Source organism: Larus michahellis, chromosome 9 (genome assembly GCF_964199755.1).
Source record: "Larus michahellis chromosome 9, bLarMic1.1, whole genome shotgun sequence".
Lineage (NCBI taxonomy): Eukaryota > Metazoa > Chordata > Aves > Charadriiformes > Laridae > Larus > Larus michahellis.
The window spans coordinates 34660426-34669539 of record NC_133904.1 but is presented as its reverse complement, the minus strand read 5'-3'; the positions used below and the strand labels follow the sequence as shown (position 1 = coordinate 34669539).

General features: G+C 34.2%; 1 long non-coding RNA gene across 1 annotated transcript; it reads right to left on the bottom strand.

The window, feature by feature from the left end:
- Nucleotides 1-948: 948 nt before the first annotated feature.
- On the bottom strand, nt 949-5264 carry LOC141748897 (uncharacterized). The gene is made up of 3 exons (XR_012589134.1): nt 4872-5264; nt 1841-2005; nt 949-1076 (listed from the first exon to the last, which is right to left on the bottom strand). It is a non-coding gene; the product is annotated as an uncharacterized LOC141748897 (long non-coding RNA).
- Between the last annotated feature and the right edge of the window lie 3850 nt (nt 5265-9114).

Here is a 9114-nt window from a genome sequence, read left to right as displayed (position 1 = left end):
TATATTTCTATTTTTTACATTTACAGAAAGGGAAAAGATTAGCTGACTAAACAAATCATGGAGATAGTAGAAGAGACATTTACAAAAATGTAGTTTTATATAGTAGGAATATGCTGAATCAATGCTATCCACACACAGACTTAATGTTACCGAAGATAGCTTGCTCCCTAAACTGCTTATATTATGAAACCTTATGCAATTCACAGTGGGATGAGTGGAAAATCACACTTGTTTAACTCCTGTAATTCAGAAGTTTTTCTTTAGAAAAAAACTAAACTCAGCTCTGCACAGATTAATGCTCCTAAACTGATTTATATTCAAGTCCCTTAGTAAAGCATCTGTTAAGTTTCTCCATATCATATGTGTGTTAGGCAGAGAGCCTTAGGGTTTTTAACTATAATAAATCCAGAGTTGATTTTCCAAACCTATTGCAGTTTTCCATTTCACAACAACCTCCTCTTAGATTTATGTCCTTTCAAATGTATTTGCCCTCTACTAATCAAGGATGTTTGGAAATCTCTCTGATTGCTTTCCCCATGATCATCATCTCTACTGTCCCCTCAGATAACACTGTGTATTTCAACTGTCTCAAATATCTGTAATATGGCAGAAAAAAATATGGCCCAGTTTTGCCAGAAAAATTTAGCACAATCCTAATTTCACTTTTACAGTTTAAATAAGTGATAGTTTTCAAGTTACTATCGGTTTTGTTCAAGCAAAGGAAAGGACAGTGAGACTGAGAAACAAGCCTCTTTCCAGGTCACTCTTTTAATTGGCTTAGTTTATTTCTCGCTACTCAGGATTATTCACTGAATTATTTCCATAGCTTGATATTTTAGTCTGTAAATTATTGTTGTTAAAAGGTAACCAGAATGAATATTATATAACACAACAGAACCTTGCACTGTGTATGTCAACAGTGTCCAAAATATACATTTATTTTCATTTGTGAAGACACAGATCTCTTGTGTAGTAACTGTAAAAGCTCCTTCATCAAGGTACCTCTCTTAGGAGCTCATTTAAGACAGTGGAATGAACTCATGAGGAACTCCAGATCATATAAAATGAAGCCCAACCTATAAAAGTAAAATGCATTACTTTGGGGATTTGTACTCCAAGATCAACACACAACTCTCCTGTTGCAAAGAACAAAATACACTAATTGCAAAATCTCACTCACTGTCACTATTATTCTATTAGTCTATGAGCCTAACAGATAACTAGAATAGACTACTTAATATTAGGATGAACAGTGTGGAACAAAAACAAAATAAAAAATATGTCATGTTTGAATTTCCAAGATTAAATTTCAGGATTATTTTTTTTCTTATGAATGTTCTACAAATATTCAGTCTTTGCCAATTATTTCAAAAAAATGTAAGTGAAGTAGCACTACAACCAACGTACAGACCGGTTGTGTTTCACCATACTACATTGGTTTTAAAATTTCACCTCTTCAAAGTTCATACATAAACTGCATGCAACCATCAGCCCATTGGATCATTTTTTTTACGTCTTCCTCTAAGCAACTGTCTCTCATAAACAATGTGGAAACCTGCCATACATCCATGGTATTTTTAATATAACTACAGGAGCACAGTTTCAGTCATAGCCTAGAAACACATGGAAAGTAAGAATTTACAAAGAAAAACAACTGCAGCATCAGTCCTGCAGGTCTGTCTTACATTTACAGGTTTCAGCAGATGTTTAGGCTGCAACCTTCCAGAGATATAGTGTCTTATGAAAGAATTATTCTGTGACCAAACAAAGACTTCTTGAGACGTGAATATGAGAAGAGCTATGACTATCACAAAAATCTACAAATCTACAAACTACTTACCATGAAGTGCTGTCATTATTACAATAGATCCTCCCTTCTTTGTTGCTATTACTACTGATTATTCTGTTTTGAAGTGAAGGGAAAGGCTTTCTCCATAGTCTGAGTATTCCACTTGCAAGAGAATGCAGACACTTTGTGAAAACATGTCTGTGTCTTATTTAAATCCTGCAGGGGATACATAAAGACTGCATTAATGGCAAACAAAAAGTTTAGACTAATATGGTCAGAATAACTAGGTAAAAAAAAAGTCAAATGATTTGGCAGGATTTTACATTTAATTTTGCTGGCAAGGCATCATATGAAATTAAGATGAAAACTCAGACTTCAGAATGAGTATTCTTAGAATCTGCTTACAATGGGTTAAATTCTAAGGTTAAATTTCTGTTATTCTAAAGAAAATTCAGCTCTGACTCTGTGCAGTAGCCAATATGCGTAGCACTATTAAGGGTCCATAAAATGAATCACAAAATTTATTTTCTTTATTAAAAGGATGTAAAATGAAATGTTAACTTTCAGCCTTTTTCATATTAACTCAGTGTATGGAAGAATAATCAAAAAGCGTATAAGAACTAGAACTTCCTTGCCGTATTTTGCTTTTAAAAAAGGAAAAATAATAATAAAGGGGAAATGTTAAAAAATAAATACTACTTTAATAGTCTGCAGATGAAAGGTTTAATATATTTCCCTGGTTTTCCAAGTGCAGTTTAGCATTTAAAGGAGAGTAACAAATTGTTTATAACTCAGGCTGAAATTTTGTACCCTATCAATGCAGTTAATAATATAAATTAATAACCTGAAATATAAGCCAAACATTTTGAAATCCAGTCATGTCTGAGCTGCAAATGAATTCACAAGACTAGATTTTGGGTTCCGTTTTGAAGTATTCCCACATTTCAATGAAAAAAAAGAGTACACACCTTTTAGCATATTTTTTTAAAGGCTGTATTTATAAATATGGTGGGGCTGGCATACACTATTCTGTAGAAAGGTTACAGTCCTGTATGTTTTGGCATTACAGTTATTTGATGTGATGTGTTCCTTTATGTTGGTGTTATAATACAGCAGGATCATACTCTCCCTTAGTTGTATTAAAATGTCGATTTGAACAGTGTTCACTGTACAGATTAATCATATTTCATCACTGCAGTACCATGAATTTCTGTTACATCTGACTTTTGATATTTTCACACTTGGCAAGAAAATACAGCAGAACTTGTAAAGATAGTCAGCTACCTCTCCCCTCATTCAGTATGTAATCTAAATCTGAACGCTGAGTAAAGCCCTTTTCAATTGTTGCCACTGATGACTGCGCCGCAGTAGGAGGTGAACTGTAATCATATTTTAATATAGTTTAATCAGAAGTCACAAACCAATTGCAGTAACCTGTAAGACACACTGTGATGGATAATATACAAATGTTGCATGAAGGACTGTGCTCCATCTCCAGGAATTAGCGTTTCTTGCCTCATCCTTAGTACCGCAGAGTTTAATATGGTAAAGCTACACAGAAAAGCAGAGTACTTGGCAGATACAAAGGAAACAAGGAAGAAAGACAAAAGTTAAAGCAAACTTCTCAATGTGACCTCTTCTGCCCTTTCTGTGGGATTGGATGTTCTGATCACTTACAGGCCACCACCTAAAAATGTAAAAGCTATATTGGGATGAGGCTAGAAGGGTGAAATATTAGCTGAGAAAACGACAATGTTCTTTGTTGGTGATTTATTCTAGCTTCAGTTAATGTGTTTTCTTAAGCTTTTGGATAGTGTCATCTTCATTCTAAATTGTGAAGTTTCAGACATGCAGCTATATTATTAAAAATTCCTTTTGATAGAATTAGACTATCATTACCAGGTAATGAGAAGAACATTACTGACTTTGTGAGGAATTATGTCTTCCAGGATTTTCATCTAAATTAAACTTTGGTCTGACTTAAAAGAATAAATTGCCTCTGAAGTCTACCGTTTCCTTGGTGATATTTTTTATTCTTGTGTCATAATGCAAGTAGATGAAACATTTGAAACTTTTGTAAGATTACTTTCCAATACTGCAAAATACAAAGATCACAGAAAAATTGAATGATGCCAAATGAATGGAGCAGAGAGCATGCAATTATGACTAAAGTGGGATTAAGTAAGTAAAGGTTAAGTGCAAGCATGACATGATAGAGCAGGGAAAAAAGGAAAGGAAAAATTTTACCGTGCTTCTTTTCATAACTCATACATACAAGTTCTGTAAGTCATAGGTAATATATGATCATATATATATAGATCATATATATAAGCGTTGTGCAATACAGAGTGCTATGAAGTTGCACAGAGATCTATTGACAGAGTTTTAAATGACAGAAATCACTAATAAACAAACACACAGGAACGAAAGGTATAAGTGGTTTTTTTTAAATTAGATGCTAAAGCTATTTCTGCTTGAGAAAATACCACTCCAGCGTCCTTGGGGTCCATATACCTCTCAGAGATTCATATTCTCTTTCTCTAATATACAAAATATTTTTAAATATATGTATGTATACGCGCACGAGTGAAAGGGCAAATGGAAATACTATAGTACAAGTCTGGGGACTCCTACACAGATAAGCGCTAATATGAATTTTTTCTTCAAAGACAACTACTTTCATTATCTGGAATTTTTAATAAATTAAACAACTACAGAGTCACTACTACCTTGTAGAAAAGCCAGATGCTAAAGGACTACACGAAAATCAGAACCAATTATTTGAGAATAAGAAATCCAATCCAAAGAACTTCTTAATTTATCTAGTCCCTGTTCAAAGTGAATACAAATTATATGAAAATCTAATAATTTTCCAAAGAGACATGAGGGAAAAATGAAATCAAGCATTTTGCCCAGAATAAATTTTATTATATAAAAAACCTGATGTGAGTATAGCAGTGGGGAGCTTTCAAAGCAGTTTGATCTGAAAAACACCAATATCTTTAAAGAAATACCTCATTTCAATATTCATACTAATATCAATGACAACAGAGTCTCTTTGAAGAGAAGTTCCTGGGTTTACCTTTGAGAACGCTCATCACTGCGTGTGCTTGCCTCCTTTCTATCTTGAGATATTTCCAGAAGCAGAACTCTTGAAAGAACGTATTTATTCCAGGGCAGCGTATTGCTGTTTTTTCAAGACAGTTTGTCAGGTTAGCGTCACCCTTTTGTAACTGAAGAGTCATTATGATCAGAGCCCGATCTTTAAGGATCCATATGTAGAATCACTCTTCATGGGGCAGATGATTCTCTAACACATTGACATTATTTTATGATGATGTGTTACAATTTCAATCAGAAAAGGTCAGAGCTGGCACTAAAAGAACAGTGATTTATTATTCAGAGGAAGATTGCATTGCAACCCATAAAGCATTCAATACTACCATTAGGACAAAAACTACAGTCAGAATAGTAGCAATACTACAGTCCAAGGGTATTTAACTGCTGCCCCAGCAGGAAGTATAAGAATAATCCCATTTATTTAGCAATTCAAAAACTACTGCTCTGTGCCTTTTTATTCTCTCCTAATTAAAGTCATAAATAATAATTTGATCAATAATGGCCAAAGCAACCGTCTAATCTTGATTTCTTTTTCCAATAGCCCAATACTCTTTCAAATATTAATGAAATATTAAAGATTTTTTTTGTTAGAAAGGGACAGAGATAGCTAGACATATGTGACTATTATACTGTAAACACGATCAAGTACATCCTTTTTTTTAAGTTTTATGTGGACATTTAAAGAAATCTCAGAAGAGAGGAAAGCCTTGATAAATCAATTTTTTACAGAAGAATAGCTCAATCAATATTCTAAGAAAAGTCTTCACTTCTCTGGAAACATATACACTTAATTAGGAATCTAATTTTGAATCAAATCCTGTGAAACTGTGTGGACATCCACAGTAGTGGAATAGCCAAGAATCAGTGACTAAAATAGCAGTAGAAGATGATGTACCTCATCACTCTGTTAACGAGGAAAGCACATTTGGAGACAGAGGGCTGTTGTCCTGTGTGAGGGCTCAAGGTCATTATCTGGACAGAACATTAATTTCTTTCAGAAGAATTCTTACATTATGAGTTGAAATGAGAAAAATAAAAAACTCTTAATTATTAGGACCTATGCCTAATTTGTCCACAGTTGAGCAATTACTTGGACCTTGCATTCATCACAGCAGGGAAGATGGTCGGAGATGGACTAAAATGCGTGCATTGCCTTGCTTCTTGAGCGGATCTATAGAACGAATTTCGAATATAGCTTGAAGAATAATAGGAAATAGTAGTGAAAAAGTGTACTGCTAATACTGTCTTCACCTCATCAACTCAAAGCACCTCCCAAAATGTAACCTATTATTTCATAGTATGCATTAAAATACTAACTTTAAATTCTTATCAGTATCATTAGGGCACTTCTTAAATTCACATGTTCATCTTCAGTACCAGCATTATCACAAGTAGCTAGCAGAAATATCTTTAAATAAAAAGACAATTCTACATGAGAAATCAAGCATGAGAATACTTAAATTTCTTCAAAATTCCTTTTGGGGACCAAAAAGACAGTTATTTTGTTTCCTTTCCTTGAGGAGTGGGAAAGCAAACAAGCAAGGCAAGATTTCTCTGCAGCTACCTGGAGCCTGGAAGAAGTCAAGATAAGGACTCAAGCTTTAAAAGACTTCTGTGGAGCACAGAGATCTGAATATAAATGAGACAGCTTGAAGCAAGCCAAGCCTTTCTAGAGTCAATATATTGTTACAAGGTTTCAATATCAGAAACTAATTTAATCATCATTTCTGCTGTGGAAAACTGAGTTACAGGTGCCCCTTGTACTTCAGAATTTATTTCTTTTTTCCCAATGATAAATAATAGCTTCCAAATAGTTTGGGCTATATTAATTATGTGGAACATCACCACGGGTCAAGGCACAACAAGATAATAAGTACTGCCTGAATATGCTAATAAGCATCTTTCTTAAGTAAGGTCAGAAAGTGCATCTGCCGCAGAATCAGGAATAGAATAGTTATATGCAAATCTAAATGGTAAGATCATTGTCGTCTTCTCTCTTGCTGGAGGCTTTTTTTTTATTTAACCAAATTACAGTTTCTGCAACGAATCACTGGTTTGTTGGTTTTTTTTCTTTATATGGAAACTTTGAAGTTTCTTTGAAAGGACTAAGGCCTTTAGTGCGCACTGAAGCAGCCAAGTTCAGGATGTTGTAGAGCGAGAAGGGTTTTGCTCTGTTGAATACGGTTCACATGCAGAAGCTACACTATTTAGGAACTTGATAGCAGTAGAAAGAAATGCATGAATGTAATAAATTTGAGCGCTTTAAATAATGTGTGACCTAATATACTGCTTTAAAATATTAAAATTTCAAATTATGAAAGATTCTTCTTATACCTGATATATGAGGATGTTTCAGCAATTTCCATTATATCTATAACGATAGCTGTTTCAGAATTGCTGATCCTGACAACTTTACTGAATTGGTTGTAAATCTGGAGAAAATGTACCCCAAAAACCAGATGGCTAGATAAGGGAAAATCCACAAAATTGTTGAAAGATACTAAAATAGATGCTAAAAGCTTACTTTTACGATTAAGACACATATGCCAAAATATATATTACTCATTACATGTTGTAAAGACAAGGTAAGTAGGTTATGAATTCACATTTTACATTACAATACAGTATTTATGGTTAAGCTGCCTTATTTCTAGCATGGTAACTTCAAAATCCACCAAGCTTTATACTTATGCCCAAAGCAGAGAGAACAGAGGGGAAAAAAAACCCAACAAACAACTGTGTTCCATATTATAGAAATAAGAACCTCTAAAAGCAGTACTTGTTAAACTACATGCATTCAAATAAAAAAACATTTCTAAATGTTAGTGACAAAGACAAAACATTCATCTAATCATCAGAATCTAGGAAGCACATCACAAATCTCTCCAACAGCTGTTCTTTTACTGTAAATGTAATCTGTAAAAATGTCTGAATTTGTTTTAACTGCTTTGACTACCTAGGAGTTTATTGTTTTGACTACTACAGCTATACATTTATGGGAAAGTAGGAAGACAGACTTAAGAGGCTGTCCTGAGGCCAAAAAGGTATGGATCACTAAAACCTGCTATTAACCTGTCTGTCCTTGGATAACCTCATTATGCTATTGAAATTAGGCTCAGAACATAACTGATTTGGGGCATGTATTTGGAACACCTTGTTTATGAATACCTAAGTCTGCTTTGTCAAATTAAGTACTAATTTCTTTTCTTGTGCTCTTCACTTTTATGCCTAATATCCACTAGCCAATTCTGTAAGGCAGAATTTGGCCTGATTTTGGGGCAGCACTATTATCCCTATAACATTCTACCTTCAGGAAAGACCTCTCTCTGGAAATTAATTCCGTCTTACTTTTTTGATGTCTGCTACCTTCTAGATAATTTGTTTTTTAAACAAATACTAAAGATACTTTTCACTTTCTGTAAATTGCTGCTTCCTTGTTTGTATTGCAGCTCAGATAGATCTTGAAGCCTTGACTTCAGAGATTCCATAGCTCCTTCACATTAAGTCCCTTGGCACTTCAGTCTTGTTGACTTCACTAATTACTCTCCATAATTTCTCAGTCTGCTCTTTTGGAATTAGAAACCTTAGTAACCAACCTGTTTTTGTTTATCCTTCTAGTTAATTGAAAACGCATCAATTCATGCTCATTTATTCCAAGGTTATTCTCTTTGACCAGCTAATAACATACCCTCCTGTTGGTTCACTGACTATCCAGAGTGAAGAAATTTAATGACTAATGCATCCGATAGTAGGAAGTTTCTATCATTGTTGGCAACGCTTGCTCCAGTCGATATGTGCAAATGTAATGTCTACTGTAATGACACAGTTCTTGGAAGAATTCCTCTCTCCATAACATTAACAATCTCTGCATCTATTTAAATCTGTCCATGGAAGCTGGAGCAGAACAAAACACTGACTTAGAGAATGTTTTTTCACAATCTTTCCCAAAGTGATTTTCAGATTTTGACCTCTATTGTACTGTTTCTTCTAAAACATGCTACGGCGGTTTGCCATTGCCTCTTTTTCTTTGTTTTGAACCCAACTTTTTGAAAAGCAAGTACTCTTCAGTTTCTCTGTTCTAGTCATGATGGCTCTTAGACAATAGTTCTATTATTTCCCAAAACAAAACAAAACAAAGGTAAAACAGTTTGACTCAAATATTTCTGCACAGGAATATGAACACATATTCTGGAACTTCATTCAGT